The 25,569-nt window shown below is 40.7% G+C and overlaps 1 protein-coding gene across 2 annotated transcripts in view; it reads right to left on the minus strand.

Annotated features, from left to right (window-relative positions):
• LOC119653573 (echinoderm microtubule-associated protein-like 2) overlaps positions 1 to 14,839 on the minus strand; it is a 217,002-nt gene extending 202,163 nt beyond the window's left edge. For both annotated transcript variants that reach the window (XM_038058304.1, XM_038058303.1), the window contains exon 1: positions 14,213 to 14,839. The gene's annotated coding sequence lies outside the window, so the exon portion shown is untranslated. The remainder of the gene's footprint in view (positions 1 to 14,212) is intronic.
• Between the last annotated feature and the right edge of the window lie 10,730 nt (positions 14,840 to 25,569).

The raw sequence follows: 25,569 nt of genomic DNA on the forward strand, positions 1-25,569 counted from the left end.
TGATAGTTAGGAGTACTGGATTAATGCTACCGTTGTCGGTTTAGCTGCACCTTACAATTTCATTGGGTAGTTTTTGAGGGATCTAGGTTGTCCTCGGTTCTGCAGTCTTCATTGTATTCTCCCTCCCTTCTTCTTCCAGCTAAGCTCCAGACAATCCTCTGAGGTGAAGTACTTTCCTTCTATCACCAAAGCAGCTGATTAAGGGGAAATGTTCTTGCAAGCTGTGTGTGTGCGTGATACTTTTTAATTTTCCTCTGAAGTTAGAGGGAGCCTTCTTCTGATTTTAGGATTTGACAATTTTAAAATATTAAGCCCGTAGACAAGGTAGCCAAAGTTTCAAAATTGGAAAGCTAGCTAGACTAAGATAGTTAAACTGAAGCATTGTACCATCTGAAGCTTTTTATATAAGACGCTTTTCAATGACAATATGTCTTAAATGCAATTCTTTCAGTCAATTTTAAGGTCTGACCTGACGCTCATCATATTTTTCAATCGTAAAATTTTTCCTATTTTCGCCAAAGAAAAACTTTTCACTGTCTTTAATTTCATTGTGAATTTGAAGAGGTAGAGATTTTCAAAATGATTCCCATACACAATATGAACCACACAAAGTGCTGACTTCACAAAGAATGGCCGATAAATGGCCACAAGTCTTTTCGGATTACAGACTTAATTATCTTCACTAACGGGTCAATCATGGAAAACAGATCGGTTGCAGGGGTGTTTGCGGGAATTCTAATTATGGAACTGCCTCGACCTCTCGGGAAAATGACGACCTAGCGGAGATGTACGTCATTTCATTAGCAGCAGAAGAATGTTTACAACAAAAATGGAGGGGTCGTACCATTCGAATCTGTTCTGACAGTCGGGCAGCACTATCTGCACTGAACAGCAACGACAAATCAAGCCGGTTGGTGTGGAGTTTTGATCACGTGCTGCTGAAAATTGACTAACAAAACGAAACATTCCTGATATGGGTGCCAGAACACTCAAACATCGATGGTATTGAGGAAGCTGACAGACTGGCTAATCAAGGATGTGGATCCATAATGATGGGGCCAGAACCATCCACTATTAACTCCACTCTAAAATGGGAAATTTCAAGGATTCACGCAGCCGAATGGAGAAATTTGAAATTCTGCCGGCATGCGAAAATTTTTGTGAAGGAACCCAGGCTGCAAGATCGTCATTTTTGTTGTCCCTTAAGGAATAGGACACGAAAACCCTAGCAAAGCTTTTAACGGGATACTGGTGGTTTCCGCTAAATGAGGTCAATGTGAGGAGTAAGAAAAGACGGCCCTGTACTTCGTATGCAGCTTCCCGGCCTCCGCAGGCCTCAGAGGAAGAGGTAAGGTATTTTTCAACGAAAAGTCTGCGCATTTCCTGCGTTCGCGCCAGGGGCCGTTGAATGGACGATCTGCGGGAATAGTACAATCAGCCTAACAAAGGCCTGAGTGCTTGGAGCTGCAGCTCTCTCCACTAAACTAAACTACTGGCAAGAAGTCTTAGCAACTATGAGTTTGACTTAAAGCATCTCTTTTTCCAAATATCTGTAAATGGCGAACTTTTATTTTTAAATTGGTGCTGTGCCTTGATTGATTCGCACACCTACATGTTCAGACCACGGAGTCATTCGCAATTGGTTTGAGCTGATTAAAGTGGACATTTGTTCAGTTTGAACCTAGCACGTAATGTATGTGCATATATTATATCAAAATATTCACTTTAGGGCGATACTGACATGCAGTCTTAGAATTTGCACGGAAGCCACAACTTTGGCCTACTATAACTTCGTTAGTGTGATTTCCACCAAATTTGTTGGGATTGTACTTTATATTATAACCTATATTACGCCAAAATTTCATAATTCTAGGATGATTTAAAGGGGGGTTTTAGAGTCAATTACTAAAAATTATGGTAACATACCATTATTAGCTTTATTTGAGCAGATATCGGCAGCATACATTTTTTAAGCCGGACATTTCCAAAGCTGGCGAATGTTTTCTGGACTTCGCAATACTTGAGCTACATAAGTACCAACTTTTTCAAATTGTTTAATGGGGTCTAAAAACTCAATGTTGTTGTATATGTTGTATATGTTGTTGGCTAAGTTTTCCACAGCTATTATTTTTTTTATTTTGAATGTAGTTCAAATTTGGCGATAATCTTTTAAAGAAAAAATCCAATTTTTACCAGTTTTTTTTTTCCTTTTACAGGCTGGAAGAATCGAATAAAACAACAAGTCAGCGCACCAGAAAATGGATTAAGGGCATCAAAGATTTCGGTTTTGGTTTGATACTGACATTCAAACTCTTAGATTGCAGAAAATTTGACATATTATAACTTTGTTATTAATAGTGCGATTTCCATCAAACTTGGGGGGATCATGGTTTATATAATAAGCCTATGCTTCAAATTATGATTATAGGATAAACTTCACAGTCTGCTTCCCAAAAATATAGTGCACTATATTTTTATTGAGAGTGACAGGCAGACAAAGAGTTAACCGATTTTAATAAGATTTTATTTTACATAAATCCTTGAGGAAGACAACTTATGGAAATCGCTTTTGAAGGTAAATGACAATGGAAAACATGATTGGAGAAACTTACTAAAAATTAAGGAAGGTTTTGTGAACTTTTTATGTAAGAATGTTTGGATACACGATGGTTCTATTTATGTATACATGCATAGCTTGTAGTATATATGCGTGGAATAAGCTCAGTATTCAATTCGATGTGATACTGATATTTTATCAGTATTTTGACGCGAAAAGGACAACTTTGATCTATTATAACTTTGTTAATAATAGTAGGACTTCCACCAAACTTTCCAACTTGAGGGCATTTTACAGTAAAATATACTAATAAATTTTTGTTTTGAACCCTACAGGGCTATATTTAGTGAGAAAGAAAATAACGTACCCCACTTCTGCATAGCCTCGCCCCTTAAATTCAATGTGGAGTAATGTAATTCATTTCACAGTTCTACAAGTCCCCCAATTTTGTTAGTTCCTGCAGTGTAAGTAATTCGTTGATTTGTCATTACGCTGGTAGAAAAAATTATCCACTCATTTTCTAATATCAAATATTTAACTAGGTCGCATATTTACAGGCCCTGTTAGATAATTTTAAGTAGCAAAGGAAGGGTCGAGCACGCTTTATGCTCTAGAATAATCCTAAGCTCAGGGGTGGGGGTGTATTCGTATTAGCCAGTCACTACTCTTTGAGCTGATCCTCCTTCTGGGCAACTTGAATCGTCATCTTTGGAGAAACATTTGTTTCGTTATTTCAGCCTTCTTAAGATACTCCTTATTTTGTGTTTTTATGCTCCTTAATTCTAAATTCTGGCAAGATATTATTTGAAAGAAACGCTAAAACCTCTGAATTGCATAGAACAGCTACAGTCCCGTCGTTTCTCAACTTCTGCAAGCATTTCCATGCTCATTATGTTCTTTCTACAACGTTCCACATTTTCCGTATATTAATAAACTACACTTATCCGGATGCATTATGCTCCCGCTTATTCATTTAATATTCTGCCCCTAGTTCTGCTACCATTACGAATTTATCAAACGTCATATGGTACATTTACTGAAGACAATTCCCATTATGAGATTTCCGCTCCTTTCAGATTTTCTGACACAAAAGAACTGTGTTTTTGGTTTTTTGAGTGGCTGCAACAAAAGATCTCCGATTCCGGCAAGTTTTCCCTACAGCGGAGGGAATATAATGGCGCATTATACAAGGGCTCCTATTCCGGCGTTCAATGGTTCCGTTAAAAATTTTACGTTTAAAGAGGGTCTAGCCTCTGTAGAGTTGATGAAATAAATGGAATGGGAGCAATGCGTCTATTTGTGTATGCTTACTTAATCTAATCATAAGCTGTCGTTACTTAGTTTATAATTTACTTTGTCTTTACATAATTCACACATAATGCTTGTGGTTGACTTCACAAACATCTCTTGAATATGAATTTGAAGCTGAGCAACTTCATCGCTTTTTAGTGCAGATTTTGTGGATGATCCCAATTAGCAATGATGTGCGTGCCGAATAATCTTTGTGTAAATTGTTTCAGTATTGAAATGTACTAGAGATATTAGATAAAGCTTATCACGAAAACACCCATGACGAATTAACTTTCGTTTAAAATGCAATTTATATACAAATACATATGTAGTTGACCAAAATACTGCGTCTTTGTCATAAATTATAGATTATTTACATCAGTATTCAATTGTGATGTTGTAAGGTTTCTGCAGTCTGAAGGTCATTAAATGAACGCGGATAAAATCGAAAGATTCTATCCATTATTATAATATGGCCCTCTGAAACTAAACGGAGGCTGGACCAGAATAGAAAGACAAAGAAAACTTGAACAAAGGAACCACTCACGGCGATATTGAATGGAAGCAAGAGGGGCATGACAATTGCGCTTTGCTTCGATCAGAAAAGATTGAGGACGGAAATTAATTTGATCGAATTTCTTACTACGCATGATCATACCTTGAAATACGTATATAACAAGATACTACGAAAAATAAATAGAAAATTCTCCACTAATAACGCCAAAATAAATGAGATCAAATTGATTGCAAATATTCTACTATAATCGCGAAGTTTCATTCGATAACCAAATATGTCTGAAGAAGCTGCAAGAAATCATTCTTCAGAGACCGCAAAGGCAGCTAATTCTTTTTCGCCTGAGCTTCGATGAATAGCGGAGAATACATCCATATGTTGGGGTAGCTTCAGGGGCTAAAATTCCATCAGTCCTAGTGCAGTTTAAATTAACCTCTATGTTGAGAATAGCGCCCCAACCACAACTACGCGCCATTGTTGTCGTTTCTTGGTAATGTGGTTTAGCTTCCCCGACGATTTTCCGAGAGAGTACTCTTTCCTCACTGTTGTTTTGCACAACGTAGTTCTAGGACTCTCTACTCGTCGGCTATTCTGGAGTAGTAAATTTCTTTACATAGCATAACTCCTGACGGAATTATCGCCCTTTCGTGATATGTGGCTTATCTATTGACATTTCCGCCTTATCATCAATACGTCTACGAGTATCTAGTCCGTATGCAAATAAAATTTGGTATTATTTCAGACTAGAGAATTCTGATTACACGACATAGACATGAGTTGATGAAAGCTTCGAAATTTTCAAATTAGAGAAGCTCCTTTGTGCTACCCCCATATATTAGCAGAAAACACTCCAATTGATGATGATGGTATTGAGATAGCGGAATTAGAGCTGTTAATATGTCGAGAGACATCAAGTTCGGTACCGTTTCGGCCAGAGAGAATGGTTTCTGCCCTCGATATTCTGTCCGTTAAGGAAGACAGTAGGAGTACGGCCACTTGCAGACAGGGAAGCTTGGTTTTGTTGCTATTTATCTCTCTCTCTTTTGGTCCGGGAAGGTTTCAGAGTCTCAAAACTTTCGAGCAAGTGAAAGTAACATTGCATTAACCACAGAGGCTGCAAGGATTATTTCCCAAGAAAACTGTTAAATCCAGCGGCTTCACTCCCTTTGTGCGTCTTGTTGACAAAGACGATTCTGTTTCTAGCAACGCTCATTTACACACTACGCTAGTTTACAATATCATCCACGAAAGGTGAAATTGTAGTGAAGTGCTCTTTTCGCTACTGCAGCTGTTTGTTGCACGATAATGGGAAACCTACATCAACGTCTCTCACAGGATCATTGAGCACCTGCAAGCTAGTTTATGATGTGGTATATGGTAGCGAAATCGGTGCAAATTTCAGCTCCTTATGTTCATAAGTTCCTCTTCATCTGCCCGCAGTCATGTTTTTATGACATTCTTTTGGGATGTGGACGACAACTTCACTTGCGTTCGCGTTTTGTCGCCCCAATTAACTTAGCTCGGAGTCTCTCCGTCAAGATCCTGTCGGAAATCGGTTCCTAGGTCATGAGAGGAACATTCTCCACAGTCCCACCATCTTAATTTTTCTTAGGTCAGAATAGCTAGTCAATAGAATTCTTGCTCAAGTTGAAGGTTAGTTCACCTTTAGTGAAAGTTGAACCCAATTAGAAAAATTATACAAAACGTCTGCTGAGTCTGGAAACTTATGAACATACATCTGCTCAGAAATATCAAATTTGTAGGATGACAAATGTAAAAAACCGTTTAAAGGAAATGCGATGAACATTTGTATAGGAGATGGTGCAGCGGTAGGATAACTTCGAAAACGGCCTCTGAACTCGCGTGCGACGATACGGAGAATTAACTTACCACCTGACATAGGAAATGTTTACAATTCTTTGGATTAGGCAATACTCCCAATTGTTCGAAAAGTATTGCGATATTAAGCGATCGAAATCACATGGTGATAGATTGAACGACGCCTTTAATATAATTGTTAGACCCCAGAGCATGAAAGTGCGATGATTGAGGCGGTAGAGCCTTCCAATTTCGCTGCATTGGATTCAAATACCAGCCGCCATGGGTGTCTGTGTCCGTCTTGTGTTTATTTCGCTGCTTTGAGCTTATCACATGCACATTGTTAAGTGTGATGATAATGAAACTGAAGCACAATCTGACTGTGTGGATGCCCTATACTCTACCAAGGAGTGAATTTGAGCAAGCATAATGCAAATAGAATCCAGAATCAGTGGCCGAATCCCGGAAAGCGTCATGGATCCGTGGCTTGAAGGCCCTCAAGTAAACCAGATCGTCTCCGCCTCCGTGAAGGTCTTGATATAAGGACAATGGCGAGAGTGGTTTTAATAAGTATCAATCCCGCACCCGGATGCAACCTGGCGCCGCAGCCTGTTTTTAAATCTTCAATCTCGATCCATAAAAAAACACCCAGTCAACAGAATGCGACTAAATATTTATTCCTCTGGACATTAAAATTGCCAATATCCATAGAGAGTTTAATCAGGACCATGTTCTTGAATCTGGGATTAACTTTTTTGTTTATATTTGAAGTAAAACAAATAAAAAGTCTCTAGAGTATGCTTTTTCATGAACTGAACATTCAGTTATTCTTCAATGGCGTTCTCAATACTGTAAGTCTGGTCTAGACAGTACGGATCTGGTAATATAGGGGCACTTCCGCTTCTGATCTTTCTTTCTTTAAGGTGTGTAAAGGATAATCTTATTAAAATGGGTTTACTGTGTCTGTTTGTCGGTGTGTCTGTTTGTCTGTCACACCCACTTTTCCCAGAAACAGTTATACCAATTGGCACCAAACGGTGGGTTTAATCTTTCTAGATGAAATTTAGGGAAGGGGGGGGGGGTTCATATATGTAAAAGGTTCATTGAGTATCCAATAAGAGGGCTTGACTAGTATTTTTCAAAGCTGGTCTCAGTTCTGATATTGAATGCACAAGGGGCGGTCTGGGGCTGAGAAGTAGCTGTTTCATTTATAGATCCATTATCATAACCTTCCCACCAGAAAAATCGGAAAAAAATCGCGATATCTGTTCAGATTAAGTTAGTTTTACTATATTACTATCATTTTTAAGTAATTCACTGCAAAATCCCTGTACAGGTCATTCTATAATCATGAAATCATGTTATAACATAAGGCTATAATATAAAGCATAATCCTACTAAGTTTGGTTGAAATCGCACTATTACTAACAAAGTTAAAATAGATCTAAATTGTGGTTTCAGTGCAAATTCTGAACCTTTGAATTTCAGTAGCACGTGAAAGTGAATATTCTGATATTATATATGTATTACAGTGAGTGTTAGATGCTAATGGGACAAACGTCTGTCTACTTTGAAGCTGCAGTATCAAATAGGTAGCAACAGCAATTAAAGGCATTGAACCTGAAGTTGACCCGACTGAAATCTTTGAAGCGCTCTCAGAAGAAAATCTTAGAATTCTCGCAAAACCACAAAGACTGGTTCCTACCCTCGGAACAGATTTGTGCCTACTAAAACCCGGTCGACCTTGTCTTATGCTTATGATGTGAAATTCAATCGTCCCAAATCAACACAGTGTTCCAAATCCGCAACTAATCTATCATGGTGTAACTCATTCAAAGCATGAACCAATTTACGTCATCAATGCAAAACATGATGCAATAACCCATGCGAAACCAGCCGCTGATTCTTCAAACCCTTCTCGTAAAAAAATGAGCTCTGCTTCAGTCTGCCACTGGAGTGCGAATGGTATTCGCCAACTTAATACGGTTCGTAGAAGTTTTATTGAAGCTGAGGACTTCAATGCCAAATATACGTATCGGGGCTCTAGACTTATCTAGCCTAGAGGCGAAGCCCTCCGAGCTGTCACATCGACGAACTGTGAATTGGATTTGTTATCCAACTTATTACCGAACTGGTCACCGTAAAATCTTCGAACTTATCGACTTTGGCAAAACGAGAAATACAAAAAGAAAGCAGTTTCTGCGTTACCTTACTTTAATCTAAGTTGCGATCAATCGCCGGACCTCATAATTTTTTCAAATCTCTAATGAATCCCTACCGAGTTTACCAAACTGACGACAAGGCAAGCTGATTGGCTTAAGTATCAAAATACATCTCTTCGCATTTGAAAGCAAACGTGTCCTTGAAATCAAACCTCAAACTCGATCAGGCTGTAGATTGTTTCACCGAGGTATTGCCATCAGCTGCTCTGCATGCAACAACCTCTGCATGCAGCTTCACATAATCCAAAGGGTTCAAAAATAAGAGACTAGCTTATAAAAAAAGCGGCAGCTGAAGCGTGAATGGTAACAGTTTAGATGGCCGAATTTGAAAATGAATCTGGCAGCAGCTGGAAGGCAGCTACAAGAAGCGTTGAACAAATTTAAATCTAACATCCTTCTCCGACCACAAATTATTCCCTCTGGATAGGGGTGAAGAATTTCGATCCGATTGTCAGATGGCAGCTGTTCTAGAAATAATGACAAAAGAAGTTAAATGTTTGCTCAATACACAGTTAATGGAGGAAGAATTATCACTTTCGCTTCTCAAAGGTATCCACCTATCGATTCGTTTCAAATTTTCAAACACTTCTGTTTTCGATTTTATTACGCGCAAAATGATCCAAGAATTGCGAAGATATGCAATTATTCAATTGGCACACATGTTTAATGGTGTTTTATGCCTAGGTTATTTTCCGAAATGCTGGAAATAGCCTTAAGTAACGATGATCCCGAAAAAAGGTAACGATCCTACGCTTGTCACGTCCTATAGACCGATAAGCCTGCTTCAATCACTATAAAAGCTCTTCGAGAAGATCTCTACCCTTTCTCTGTAAGCTGCAGCAACACTTGGATCACCAGTGCGGATCTAGAAGAAAACATGGAACTGTTGCCCAAGTTCATCAGCTTATGAGATAAGCTATGTTCTGGGAGGTAGAAAGTACTACTTCGCCGTCTTCCTTGACATCGCACAAGCATTTGACAAGGTCTGGCATGAAGGCTCATCTAAAAAATCATGGAAAAACTGCCTACGAATACCCACGAAATTTTTGAGTCATATCAGACTGGGACGAGATTTGTTATTGAAGAAAAAAATATTCAACTCACGAGAATTTAACATTAAAGTGGGGTACCCCAAGGTAGTGTGTTTCGCCCTCTACTTTATTTGCAATATACTGCAGATTTGCCCACAAATGAGCGTCTGTTTACGTCTATTTTCGCTGACGATGTGACGATATTTTCCACCTATGGTATTTCAATCCTGGTGTTGGATCTCGAGACCAATCACAAGAAAGAGGTTGAGCAAGAGGCCCGCTGGAGGATCAAAGTAAATGAAACAAAGTGTCATGTCACTTGTTAGTTCTAATTCGGGCTATAACTACATAAATATGTTCTTAACAAAACTGCATTTACATTTTCTTCTTGGAGTGCTCGGTGTTATCAAAAAATGCAGGAGAAGTTGGATCAAATCTCAAAAAAGGAAAATTTTAACATAAAAAACAAGCAACTCTATAACAATAACTGGATATATTTTTACTTTGACTTTATTTTTAGCTTCAAAATAAGTGAAAAGTGCCCTCAAGGGGGACACCACATAAGAAGGGACTTTGCCACATACCTTTTTGAGTTTTTTAGCGGGAAAAATAAATAGGAACTCAGTAAAATTTAGACATATTCCCAACAAATTTTGAGATTCCCTTTTGGAAAAATGTAAATAAAAATAAAAGAATCACGCAACAATATTCCGCTGAAGAGTTCTCCAACTGCGGCATGTTTAGCGATTTCAGTTTTTATCTGCTTCTAATTTTATATCACCAACTTATTTTCCAAGAATACGAACCTTAATGGCGGTTATCTTAATGGCCATGTGGATGAAGAGGCAGACGGTAACAAGTGCCATGGAGGAAAGGGTTTCGGAGTGCGCAACGAGGGTGGCGAGCGTATAATCGATTTTGCGGACACCCATGACCACAGTAGATCTACTATAGGCAGTACCCTTACAAAAATGACCCCACTTGCAAATGTGCTTGCAGAAGCTTATCTGTACACATCAGAGACGCTAAACAAGGAAAAGGCATAATCTTCGTCAAATCGTATTGGTAAGAGAGAGACCGGTGAGCTTTTGCTATTCTGGTACTACGGCGTGCTCACCCATATAGCAAAAAGTTGTTTCACGTATTCACTTATACATAAGCAAAAACTTGCCAATCTCACCACTACATTGGCAAGTCCGGGCGGTATGTCAAACACAGCTGATCAGGTTTTCGGTACATCTCGCTCATGCTCAAGGGCAAAACAATTTGAAATCGTGTGTACTCGCACTGATTTCCCCCCTTGAGGGGCAAGGGGGAGTGAGGTAGCTGTCTAGTATCTAACTGTGCCCATGACCTTGTACTTATGAATACATGGTTCATCAGACGATTGTCTCATCTTCTACATTTTGAAGTGGGAACAGTAAAACACAAATTGACTATATTTTCATAAGACGACAACATTTTACCACTGTCACTGATTGCAAAGTCGTTCCCTATGTGACAATCGCGGCTCAACATCGACCGTTGATTGCCGTCTTACGAATTAAGCCACCGATTAAACAGCGTGAGGAACGCACTGGCCCGCGACGCATTAAATGTTGGCGATTTGGTGAGAAGAAAGAAGAAACGATCTTACTCATACGATTGCCGACCATTACGAATGTGGAAGAATCATGGAACCAAATGAAAGACACGATCCACAAAGCGGCCTCTGCAGTCCTTGGGGTCACCAAGCCAGGTAAGTGGTACATCAACCGAGATACTTGGCTTTGGAATGATGATGTTGAATTGCAGGTCCGTGAAAAGAAACGCCTCTACCACAAATTTCTCGACGATAAAACGCCTGCTAATTGGCAAATTTATAAGAATGCCAACCGAGAAGCAAAGAAAGCGGTCGCTGTCACCCGAGCGGACCATTACAAAAATCTTTACAATAAACTGGACACTCGGGATGGCGAGAGAGATTTGTACCGACTTGCTAAAAGTCGTAATGAACGTACACAGGATATCGAACACTTTTGTGGGGTTAATGACAAGAACGGTATTTTGCTTACCAACCATCGAGCCGCAACGGATAGATGGCGAGAATACTTCGAACAGATTTCAACTGAAGAATTTGCTCATCCTCCACTTCCATAATTATTGCCGACATTAGGACCAGTTCCACCTGTCAGCGCAACTGAAGACGAGGAGGCAATAAAACGAATGAAATCGGGAAAGTCACAGATCCTGATGACATCGCATCAGAGCTCTGCAAAGCGAAGAGCTGGGACCCAACACTGTGGTTCAGTGAATTCTTTAATCGGGTTATTCAGGAAGGAAGAACACCATTTGACTGGCAAGAAAATACTACTGTTCCAATATGGAAAAAGAAAGGTAGCCCAGCAGAATGTTCAAATTACCGTCCGATCCGGTTACTTTCCCATACCATGAAGATTTTTGAACGCAATCTTGGCAACCGTATTCGCGAAATCGTTGAAATATTCTTGAATAAAGTCGGATTTGTCAAAAATTGCTACTGACGGAATACACGTTGCGCGGTTACTCATTGAGAAACACCGTGAGAAGTATCTTCGTCTTTACATTGCATTTCTGGATCTAGAGAAAGCGGGTGTATCAAAACCGTTCGTGTCTCTGTATCATCAAGGAAGCCCCCTATCACCACTCCTCTTTGTTCTTATGATGGACACCGTCACACGGAATATCCAACGTCCTGCGCCCTACACATTGCTTTATGTAGATTATGTTTTCCTAGCATCTGATAGCAAAAATGATCTCGAGTAAGTTGTCCAAAAATGGAATGATCGCCTCATGCAACACGGTCTCAGATTGAACCTAAACAAAACTGAATTTTTGACGACCAATCCCCATAAAGCAGGCACAATCACTGTCAGCGCCAGTAATCTGCCCAATACCTCGGGTCAACGCTATCAGCCAATGCAGAACTGCATTATGAAATTGCGTCACGCATTAACGCAACTTGCATGAAGTGGCGTTCCACAACTGGTGTTCTTTGTGATCGACGTATCAACAAACGTCTTAAATCAAAAATTTACCGCAATGTCGTCCGTCCTGTCGTTCTCTATGGTTCTGAGTGTTGACCAACTATAAAAGTAATGAACTACGTCTTGCGGGAATGGAGGCGAAGGTGTTACGTTGGACTAGTGGCGTCACACATTTTGATCACACATTTGGGGTTGCACCGATCGTGGAAAAGTTGCGAGAGAGGGGTCTTCGATGGTATGGTCATGTAATTCATGCTGACGAGAATTCACTTGCCAAGATTGGTCTGAACATCGAAGTCGACGGTAAGCAACCAAAAGGCAGGCCGAAACAACGGTGGCTTGATACGCTGGATGGGGATTTAAAAGCCTCAAGATTGCGACCAGATTGGGCATTCGATAGAGCCAAATGGCGAAACCGATCACGACGAGCCGACCCCGCTTGTGAACGGGAAAAAGACTGAAGAAAAAGAAGAATGCAGTTGAAAATTTCACTACTTTCAGCTGCATTCTTCTTTAATATTCTCAGTAATTTTGCAGGTGTTCGAAAAAATGTGAGATGCTTCTTTCTGGAGTCTCAAAATTTCATGATTACGAAAAATGGCGGCTGCTGTGTTCAGCGTTAGAACGCAAAGAAAATTAATTGCCCGTGGCAGTGCCTAGGTATACCAAGTGACTGGTAACCGATTCAAAAAAGAAAATATTTCTTTAGTTTTGAATTTGGCAATTGAATTGAATTGAACATAGCATACTAGATTTTTGTCGTTTTCTTATTCATTTTTATTATTTTAATATTGGAAAGAAATAATGTTTTCTTTTAATTTATTTTCGTTAATTATCCCGTAAGATTGTAAAAAAAAATTGGATTAAATCGGTTCATTAGTTTATTTACCGTGCTATCTCGAGCACCAAAAAACCACGTTTTAAGAAAAAGCTGAAACCAGAAAGCTATAAACCATCCTTTGCACACAACCAAACCAACATTTTGAGTTTATGTGCAAACAAAGGTTCCAGTAATTATAATTTTGTACTTGATTACTTTGTTTTCAATTAATCGTTGATTAATACTTGAAGAGTTTCGAAGAAAACTATTTCAGGAAGGTAATCTCGAATCTAGAAAAATCTAGCCTAGATTCCCCTTCTAGGCTCGAGTAAATTACTTATCAAAGCATAATTTCGAAGAACATGACAAAGAAATAAAACCTTACAGAAAATAACGATAAAAGTATCCATAGTAATCTAAGGTATTGCGGGCGTCGGAATTCCATTGCGCGTTTTTCCCTAAACATTTTCGGCCAGATTTTCTTATATTGTGAATAGAATGCATCCAGTTTATACACAAGTGAAGAGGTCATCTGAAAATAATAAACGAATCTACGGTTCTGGAGAAATTGTACCCAATATGTATATAAGCAGCTATAGTAACACGGTAGCAACTGGTCTAGGAAAACTAGCTGGCCATCTTCACCAGCAAGAAAAGCGTGAGACGTGCTGATTTGCAGTGGAATATTCACATAAAATTAGCCAACTGCTAAATTAATTATGCATGCTACTGTCCGGAGCACAGACCCCATCCAGAAGGTATGCTCTGCAGACGGATATGGCCAAAAGGTGCAGGGTAGCATGGTCAACAGGTGCTTCATGCATAGCCGTACCGTGGCTGGTCACAGCGGAAAGTAAGTTGATACCGGGTAAATACGTAAATCAAACATTTGTCCAAGTGTAGGGCAACTAAACAAACTTGTGTGAATGGAAAAAAAGTTTAAACGGATTCTCACCTGGCGTGGGCTCTTTCCGTCCCCTGGCAAAGTGTTCCACTGTCTGCTAACAATAGGAGGCGTATGCTGGTTAGTTTTGTTCCAGAAATTCACTTAACTGAATGCTTTCTCGAATACACTGTACACTTCACATGCACCGCACTAGGTAACACTTTTTATGTTTCTTTTTAATCACGTTTATAGTGAGCGGATCATGCACTTGATGGCGGCGACTTTGACCTACGTTCGATCGCGGCGACGAAAACTATCATTGCGAAAAACTACAAAAACAATTCAATAAGCCAATTTCGCACTCTATCACGACCTGATGATGTAACTGTAAAACAAACGCGTTTTCCACTCTATTCAAATTCCAAAGGTGTGCGCAACCGTCCGCAAATAGGACGCCGATTCTCGGACCTCTAAACTAGCCCAGTCAGGGGCCTTCACAGATTTGCAGGCGACGAAAGCAAAACAATTATCATCGCGATAAGGAAAATCGCCAATAAGACGGCCTAGAGCGAATGCTTCGGAAATGGGCGACTCTGGTTATCACTGCGTACCACGTCGGAGGTAACACTACTCTAGCTGATAAGTCTAGCGACGAGCGACCGAATCCACTATCACCCAAGCAGTAAACGACTAAACGGAAACTGAAACCGAGAGCCGACCAAGTCACTCACCGGGGCCGCTAGAGATAGTCTGCAATTCCGAACGTTACGGCAACCCAGGCTACCAATCTACACTCAAACAGAAAGATACCTGAAGCACCTCACCGGTGTGCATTGCATATCAGCCGCTCGCACCGTCCTCTATCATGCACACCTGAGAAAGGCAGATAGGGCCGGAGTACGAGACCGGAACACGCGCTCACATGCTAACCGCGAGACACGACTGTTGGTCAATTGTGGATACGACGCTGCCAGCATGAATATCTAGTTGCTGGGACACTCTGTCCCGGTCTATGGTTTTGAGGGAGTCGATTGAAATGATATCTTTTAGGCTTAATACAGATTCATAGATAAAATGGCGCGACTCATTTATAAAGTCATCTTCGATTGAAAACATGAGATAGGTTGTGTTAAATTCCACGTTTATTAACAGAAACTATTTATCTGCTTGGCGTGCGCGCAGATACACTATCGGAGAAAATATAGTGCAAACACATCCATTCCAAAATCAGTGCGCTTTTTATGAATGATATCTTACCAATGCACCTTTGCTACATTTTAATTATAAAATGGGGATTCCCCTAAACAAAATTGGTATATAAAATTTCAAATTGTGGACTTCAGGAAATCGGAACAAACTCGTAGTTCCACATTCACATTCAGACAAAATAAAGTGCAAAACGTGCATTTGTCAAGAGCACATTCTTCCTGAAAAATTTTAAAAAGAGTATTGTGATTAGATATAAAAGTAATATCATATTTATTACATTACACTCCATAAAATTGCATTCGGGATCTTTGGACTTGTAGGTTTTCGCAATGAAGCCTTTGTCGAAGAAAGCGAAAATTTGTTAGTAAATAATTCTGCTGGTGGTCAAGAATATAACAAGTCGGGAAACCGGAAGCTGGGCGCTTCAAGTATGAAAGGTTTTGCTTGCTTCTTGTGTGAGTATACTTGAGCGTAGAACTAGCCCATTTGTACGTAGCCCGTTAAGAATATGCACTTAGCTTGTCAGATTTAGTACTTTGGGTTGTAAATTTCCACGGTAAAGACAACTTTGAGCTACTGTAACTTTGTTACTAATAGTATGATTTTGATCAAACTTGGGAATAATATGCTTCATATTATATTTTATACTACTACCAACTTTTATAATTCTGAGATAAACTTAAGAGGGGTTTTACTCAATTTTCCTGGAAATATGGTAATATACTATTATTAACTTAATTTGAACAGATATCGATATGGAGAGTATTTTGAGGCCTGGGCACTATATCGAGGTAGCTTCATGATTTTTTTTCAGATTTTTCAGTTGGGTAGTTTCTGAGAATGGGTCCGTTAAAGAAATCATCACTTTCCACCCCTCTCACTCCCTGCCTTTTTAACAAATCTCAAAACTAAGACTGGCTTCGAAAAGTACTAATCAAGACCTTTCATTTGATACCCCACATGACTATATTTGGTGAAAAAAAATTTTACACCTCCCTTTTACATGTATGGGGATGTTTTAGCTAAGGATATGCAGTGGTATATGAGTGACGAATATACACATAGCGACAACACCATCAGGCATGGTAAACGAATGAAACGGCTAATAAGTTTGGCGAGGAGATTTTCGAAGAAGTTCTGCAGCAAAATACAGCACTTGAAGGAAGCGCAGAAAATAAAGCTTCACAGATTGGCGAAAAGTTGCGACGAGCATATGACGTATCCACGCCAAGGTATGTTGTATCACAGAAGCTAGTTCCGAACTTTTGGTGGAATTCTGAAATCGAAGAATGCCGCAATGCTTGCCTCAAAGCCAGAAGGCGCAGTCAGCGAAATAGAAACCGATCTGGATAAGAGCAATTACATGAAGAATATAAAAACGTTCGGAAGAAATTACATGTGACCATCATGAAAAGTAAAAATGAACACTTTAAGCGACTGGGTAATGAAGCTGACACGAACCCCTGGCGTGGCGCCTATAAAACCATAATATCTGAAGTTAAAGGCACACGATCCCCATCGATCTCTTCCTCTACTCTGCTTGATGAAATAGTAACGGATCTTTTCCCACAGAATGTGAGTACGGCTAACCTTCCCACTGTCGAGATAGTCACCGCCGAAGTTCCCATGGTAAGCGAAAAGGAAGTCCTCGAAGCTGCGGATAAAATTGTTGGAAATAAAGCAACTGGCTTGGATTGCATCCCCAATAAAGCTCTCAAAGTAGCAGTCAAAATAGCTCCAAATATGTTTGCCGAGGCGTTCACCACATGCCTTAAAGAAGGAACATTTCCTACACAATGGAAGAAGCAGAAATTAATTCTAATCCCCAAGCCAAATAAACCTTTGGGTAAAGCTTCGTCCTACAGGCCGATATGTAGGGTAAACTATTCGAACGAGTAATATATAACAGATTAATTCGAATTGCCGAAAAGGAGGGCGATCTCTCCGAAAATCAGTTCGGTTTTCGAAAGGGGAGTTCTACAACGGATGCACTTGTCCTAGTAGCTAACGCAGCTAATACCGCACTTGACGAGGGCAAATGTTGTGTTGGAATGATTACACTTGATGTGAAGAATGCCTTCAATTCCGCTAGATGGAGCAAGATACTTGAGTCCCTAATCAACTTAGGCGTGGCGAAGTACCTGGTGCGTATCGTTGCCGACTTCCTAATCGATAGGATTCTGTGCTGCGAATAAGATGAAGGAATGAAATCATACCAAACGATAAGTGGAGTTCCACAAGGGTCTGTCCTAGGGCCATTCTTGTGGATTATTATGTATAACGGGGTATTGACGTTAGACCCTCCTACTGGTGTGGCCTCCATTGGTTTCGCAGACGATATTGGTGTGACGGTTGTTGCACGCCTTCTCGAAGAAGTCGAGCTTTACGCAAATGAAGCAATCTATGAGATTAAATCCTGGTTAGAGAATGCTGGTCAACAGCTCACAGAGCATAAGACGGAAGTAGTACTTATTACCAAGCAGAGAAAGTGCACTTCCATGAAGATCAAAGTTGGAACGCAAACAATTCATTCCAAGCCTGCACTTAAGTACTTAGGTGTAATGATCGACCAGAGGTTAAATTTCAGATTACATGTGGAGGGTGCAGCAGCCAAAGCATATAAAATCGGAGCGCTGGTTGCGAGAATGCTACCAAATATAGGTGCCCCGAGGCCGAATCGTCGACTCCTTATTTCAAGGGTGGTCGGTTCGATCCTACTGTATGCAGCCCCGGTATGGGCAGATGCACTGGAAAATATAGCAAATAAGAGAAAGATTGGAGCCGCGTATCGCCTAAGTGTACTCCGAACATGTTGCGCTTACAGAACAATATCTAATGAAGCAGCTTGCGTGATAGAAGGAGTGGTCCCGATTGAGATTCTGGTGAAAGAAATACAACGACTTTACGACCGAACGTACCTCATCGGAGAGTCTCCTGCCCGTCGGCGACAGTTCGCACGAACTGAACCTGCCGCGGAATGGCAAGAGAAGTGGGATGAGTCAGAAAAAGGCCGCTCTACCCACAAAATCATATGGGATATCCCGAAATGGATCGAGCCACCCCACGACGAAGTAGGTTTTGACCTAACTCCATTCTTGAGCGGACACGGAGGCTATCGAGCATATCTGTATCGATTTGGGCTAGATGATTCGCCATATCGCCCAAAGTGCCCAAATATTGCAGAGGACGCAGAACACGTTTTTTTTTCATTGCCCCAGATTCGAAGCCCAAAGGGCTACATTGGAAGCTACAACCGGGGAGCACTTTACACCCGAAAATATCATGGAACTTATGGTGAAAGCCGAGGGGATATGGACCGATGTTGAAAAAGTGATTACAGCCATTGGAAAGAAGTTTAGGCAGGATTAAGTTATCCGAAAGAATGAACGCGAGAGGAACACGAATGTTGACATGAGCGCGGAATAAATTTTGATCCACCCCCGCCACGTAATACCAAATGGGAGTCTCGCGGGGAGAGTGGAAGGAGAAGGAGGTGGTTTTAGTGGGTAAGAGTCCCACATAACTGTGTGGCAGGAGCCTGCGGTAGCTTTTGAAGTTTTCCAGCTTCCATCGAAAGAAAAAAGGCAGACAGACAAACAGACAGACGTGCAGATAGACAGACAGACAGACACTGAACCGATTTTAATAAGGTTTTGTTTTACAAAAAAACCTTAAAAAATGGCAGCGAAATACAAAATTTTCATTTTTAAAGCAAGAAAAATGGTGGAAAAATATAAATTACGCAGAACGATTGAAAATTTTACGAAATTGTGCGGACGAAAGCGGAAGACTACTGCGGTGGATGATCAAAAAATTTGATAAAAGCTGAAAAAAGGTCAAAAAACTTCTTAAGAGAAATAAAAGAAGCCACCAATTTGAACATTTCGTCACGTACAATGCAAAGAAGACTAGCTGAAACAGGAGTTATTTTTCCAAAAAGAAGAATATTAGGAAAGGACCCTAATTTGCAAAAAATATATTAACATGCCCGAATCGTTTGGTGGAATGAATCAATATTTGAGTTGAAAAATTCAAAAAAAGGTAGTCAAGTTTGGTATGAGCCTTCACAGAGACTAAAACCCGAACAGCCACGGTTAAACGCGGTGGCGCTTCCCTGATCGTATGGGGATGCTTCTCTGCCGCAGGAGTTGGACAGCTGGCAAAAATTAATTCAAAAATGACTGGAACGCATTATGTAAATATTTTAAAAGAAGACCTCGCGAAAAGTGCAGATAACTTTTGCTTGGGTGATTATATTTTCCAACAAGATAACGATCCCAAGCACACGAGTAAAATTGAAAAATAGTTTCTTATCGAGAGTGGCATTGAACAATAAGACTGGCCGGCTCAATCGCCACATATGAATCTGATTGAGCATCTGTGGACCATTCTAGATAATAGAATTTCATTAGAGGCCCGAGCAAATCTGGATTCTCTCTGGAGAATGCAAGAAGAGTGGATAAAAATAGCTAGAAATACCCTAAAAAATTTAGTAATAGTGTTCTAAAAAGACTAGCTAAGGTGATAAAAAAATAAAGAGGCACATCCCAGATATTAAATATGACGTATTTTGACACTTGTTAAGGTTTTGTGTAAATCAAAACCTTAAAAATTTTTGTGTAAAACGAAACCTTATTAAAATCGGTTTACTATCTGTCTGTCTTTTTTTGAGGGGATGAAAATCTTAAAAATACCTGGACACGTCAGCGCTTGGGATTCTTACCCATTAAAACCACCCCCGACTCGCTCCAAGCCCCGTGGAACCACGATAAAGGAGCTTTCTTTAGCTTGGTCACTTTTCGTCTCTACGCGGCGTACGTAACTGCGCTTTTCTAGTCTCCTCTGCCTTTCGCATTTTGCTCTGGATAAATGCGACCATGGAGTTGATCAGTCCTCCTGCATTGGCTAGCATGCTTCGCACCAGGTGTGACCTGCAATGCCTTTCCCCAAACTGGAACTGCATAGAACAAGATCAAACTCACTACCCTAGCCATAAGTAACCTGGAAGCATGCCGTGGCTCTCCCAAAGGCATCATTCTTGTCAGGGCCACACTTGCGGTGGTTACTTTGTCATAAGCATATTGCACGTGTTACTTGTAGCTGAGCTTTCCGCATATCATCACTCCCAAGTATTTGATGACAGGTTTAGAAGTGATGATATGATTCCCAAGTTGAATACGGGCATAATTTCTTCTACGGCCCTTGGTGATGAGGACCGCTTCCGTTTTTTCCTTCCTGATCGATTCGCATGAGTATAACTCAGCATCTTTGAGATCCTTTGCTACTATAACCAGCACTATATCGTCGGCGTAATCCACCACCGTGGCTTCCTCCGGAAGGGGAAGGTTAAGTACATCGTTGTACATGATGTTCACAGCAGGGGGCCAGTTTGGAGCCCTGTGGAACACCCGCAGAAACAACGTACTCCTGGGGTTCGACATCAGTGTCACACCAAAGCCTGCGTTCTTGCAGAGAGCTGTTGACAATAGCTGCAAGAGAGGCGGGAATACCAATCTTTGCCAGAGATTCCTGTGTTATGGCCCAATTGAATACATTTTTCACATATAGGGTCAAACTCAGAGCTTTGTTATCTACTATTCTAGCGCAGATCTCCAGCAGCTCATCACTGGTGTCTGGCGGTATTTCCGTCACATTCCGAGGTTGCTGGAAGCTGTCAGTAAGGCTGAAAAGCGTGCTGGTTTTCATGTAGTGTGTGCGAGCTTAGTGACTTCTTGCGTATGTGAAGCTCAATAAATTTCTCCAGACATTTCAGTGAAAATGATGCGAAGCTTTGAAACCTACTGGTCTATCAGTAGGTTTCTGCAAACTACAATTTTATTTTATAGTGTATATATATTTCGGGAGCAACTTACCCCCTTCAAAGCTACTGAAAACAATTGCATTATACAGTTCTATTTATACTTAAACACTAATTACCTAAATTACTTTTTTAACAACAAAAAAAAAACAACATTAAATTATTAACCTAATTACCTGTTAATTACCGCGACGAGTCTTATTAATTTTGAGGGGCAATTACCAGAATCTGTGTTTAATAACCGCGTCGCGTCTTCTCTCAAAATTTCTAGACTTTCCCAAAGGTCCAAAGTTGTCGGGCGGTTTGTATGAGGCGAGAGTTCAAGATTTTCGCGTTGAATGGCATGGGCTTCCTCGACTATGTGCGCTGCCACTGATGATCTTATGCACGGCTTTTTTTTCCGAAAACTACGTACCGCTTCGGTGATGTGTTCCTTATATCTAATCGTTATCAGGCGTTAAGTTTGTCCTATGTATATTTTATTACAGTCGCTGCACGTTATTCGGTAGATCCCGTTTTTTTCCTCCGCTGCCAAAGGATCCTTGACGCTTCTCAGTAGATTCTGCAACAACTTCCAGTTGGTACTTGTTTACCCAATTCCTGATGCTGTTAAATAGGTAGGAATACGGGATACTTACTCGTCTGGTGGCTGCTTCCTTCTGCTGCGAAAGTAGTGTTGTATAGGCATGCCTATTGTGTTGCTTGACCTTCCTTCCAATCAATTTCTCAATAGTCTGATGATTATACCCATTCTTAATAGCGGTGTCAATAATATACTGTTATTCCTTATTGAAACCGTATTCTGAAAGAGCATGCAATTATAGGCAGCCATTTTTCGGGTAAATGTGTGGTGCGAAGTTGCTGGTATCGTTCTCTGCGTTGCTGTAGGCTTACGGTATATCTCGAGCTTCCTGCTAGAGTTGACGATATTTAGATCCAGGATGGGTGGAGCCCCATCCTTTTCTACATCTACTGTAAACTCGATTTTATGATGAATCTTGTTCATAGAGGAGATGACCATGTCTATATCGTCTCTTCTAACAATCGCAAATATGTCGTCTACATACCTAAACCATACTTTAGGCATTATTCCCCTTGACTCAATTTCTTCCTCGATTGATGACATGAACCTTTCAGCGAGTAACGGCTACTCCCGAAGTAGTTTTGTAGAATGTATCCCGAAATGTAAAACACTTTTCGTTCATGCAGAGCCTAGCAAAGTTTGCATAGATACGAACTTCTCTTCTCCACTCCGGGCCAGATCCAAACTGGCTCAGCCATCTCTCGAGTTCGAAAATTGACTCTTTCACTGGCCTGTTGGGAAACAATGCCTTCACATCGAACGACACCATCACCTCGTCATCATCTTCCCTCAGGTGGTTTACTTCCAATGGAGTCTGTACAGACTCACCTCTTGAGTTCGTGAGATTTTTGTCCGGTTTTTTTAAGAAAGTCCAACTTGGCGAACTTATCCTTGGAAGTCTTCCTTTCTGCCTTTAATCCCTCACAGTATGCTCTAAAGGAGTTTCATTTTGAACATTTTAAGAAGTTTAACTTCTTTCTTGCTTTCTCCTGATTGATTTGCTAAGTTATCTTCTTCAGTTCTCGGTTCCAACGTTTTACGGTTTTCGCCTCGGGAAATAAGATAAGCCTTTTCATAGCACTCTAAATTGGTCTTCTATCGCTAAAGGAGTCCTTAGTTGCCTAGGAGTCCTTAGTAGCACTCGCCAGTCTATAATCACCTCTAACAATTTTATAGTGCAGATTGTTAGGTCGATAACTTTACTTCTTGTTGGTCCTATGAACATAGGTACGCACTCTACGATCGCAGTCACCAAAACGGTGATAAAATCAAAACAGCTTCCCTCCTTTCACATCTGCTACTACCTCAACAAATATGTTGATTACAACCTATTAAGAGTTCAGGCACAGAGAATCGTAGGGTAAGTAAGCGTGATATTATAGGCAGACCAGAACTAAGTCCTGGATGCAGAACTCTTGATAGAGTCTAAGTGTAATTTGGCAGTGTTTCTAGCGATTAAATTGTTTGAAATAATTAAGATTTGCTTTCTTCTATTCGCTAGTAATATTTGTTATGGTTGCAAACACCGATATTTCGGGAACCACTTGTTTCCTTCATCAATGCTAACAAGTCTGCTAACTGAAAAATTTGTTTCGTTCACTGTGGATCTCACCAAGGTTACCAGCTTGTACTCACCTACTGCCGAAAATTCCCCTTTCTTTCATTCGATTTCGCTGAATATCGTCACCCTTGGTGGTTTAGTAACGTTCATGTTCTCTTTGCTGAGAAATTTCGGCGTGCCCTCCGTTGCCGCTACCAGATTCATAGTATCCGAGCTGTATGGATCGGTTTCTCCGTACCGGTATTTGAACAATAGCGTTTACATCATTACCTTCTATCATGAGAAATGAGAGAGAAGGTTCTGGCAGGTAAGCCCGTAGCCCCTCCCCTTTCAGGTTGAAATTTCCCCTTGCCGAGCTTTTCTATAGGTTTTCTGGAAGATTTAGGCAACAGTGTCACCGACAGGCCGGCCGTAGTCAAGTTTCCTATTGCTCTCATTAAGTGAGGTGCTACACTATCCTTTCTGGATGTCCCCGCCGTAGACCCTGTGTTCAGGCTTTGCACTGAAGTGGAGAGCATGTATACAGATTTCTCCGTGGGGGAAGAAAAATCTGATGAGGCTTTCAAAAGCTGTGCCTCGACCTCGATATACTCAAAGCCGCTAGTGGTTTCGAAGTTTGTGACCTATTACCACTTGGAGAGTTATAATCCATTGCTTCCATTCTGATGTGTTTTGAACAGTCTTAGTATAGTAGTAAATTACTACAGGCTTCCCCACTATGAGGAGGTGGTTTCCGATTGGAGAATTATTGTAGGAGTAAACGTAATAGAAAAGAATACCAAATGTATGGTTAAGATATGTGCATGGCATATTGGCAGCTATCTCAAAAACCAGCCTAAATAGTATCTAGAGTACGATCAGTATACTACGTCCTCACATAACGTCTACTCTAGAGAATAAGGAACACAATCAACTGCTTTCTTGAACATATTCGTAAACTGTCACAACGGAGAATGAGGACAGGAGGGGAACAATATATAGCGCCTACTTTCTCTTGTAAGTAAAATAGGGGAGGTTTTACCATAAGGCTTTTTATAAGAATCACTAAGTTAGAGCGGCTCCCAACGCGAGCCTTTTATGAACAGACCTATTTTGCGGCCGGAGAAGGAAGAGGAAAATAATGAAATTCGAAGTTAAAAATGAGTAACTCTGAGGAGAAACTTGAATTTCGAGATACGTCCTCGTTGAGGAAAAAATATTGAGGAGAGATCGCTCAACAATCTCAGAGCTGCCTTTAAAAAAATGAAGATTCAATTGCGGCTATCCATCTGCAAAGTGTCTTTCTGAATTCCAAAAATGCCATAATGGACGTGTTGGCCTTTTTGCAAAGATTATCACTGGCGCAATCAGTAGTTAGGTAAAATGGGTCACATTCAACTCAAACGATGGGAGGTCTTTTGCGGAAGCTTTTCAATGAATTGGCAGCAACAAAAAGCCAAAAGACGCTTGGGAGAGGTGCCAAATCTATTTAGTGGAATCGAATCGGCAGTCTGTTCGTTTGGTTGGGTCGAGAGTTGACAGGGAAAAGGCAGTGTTTGCGACTGTTTTGAGCATCCTGGAGAGGAAAGGAGCTTTTTCCTGCCTTGAACCTTAAGGTTAAGGAACGATTAAACGGGTTTACCCATTTAGATGAGACTTATCACAACGAACGATTCATCATAACCTCCGCGAATATCTACCAGGGGTATCGTTAGGAAAATAGGGATAGGTGAATTCCCCTGAGTTTTCAAAAAGGACAAGATCCACCCATTACCGCCTCAGCAATCGAATGGAAATTCCGATACGATATTCAGTGATCAACCTCCGTGAAGGATCGTTATAAGATCTGGCTAACTGCAAATTTGTAGAAGCGGATCCATGATCGAAAGGCATTGAATGCTCTATTGATCGCTGCGAGTGATGGCGGATGCGATGTGGGCATGTTTCGATAATAATAATAATCGTTGGCGCAACAATCCATATTGGATCAGGGCCTTCAAGTGTGTTAGAGCACTTCATTCAAGACCGTAACGGTACACTAGGAGGCAATGTGGTCAGCATTGCGCTCGCCCGAGATTATTACCCTGATTTGACTCAGGTACTCATTCACAGCTGAGTCGACTGGTATCCGACGTCAAATCACGATGCAAATTCCACTGCCACCAGTGAGATTTGAACCGCGACCTTCCGTATAATAGCCTAGTGCTCTAACCACTGTTTCGATACCGTGCGGTATTCGGAGAAGTTCAATGGAGTGTGCGCTGCGACAAAATGGA

Source organism: Hermetia illucens, chromosome 4 (assembly GCF_905115235.1).
Source record: "Hermetia illucens chromosome 4, iHerIll2.2.curated.20191125, whole genome shotgun sequence".
NCBI classification, from domain to species: Eukaryota; Metazoa; Arthropoda; class Insecta; order Diptera; family Stratiomyidae; genus Hermetia; species Hermetia illucens.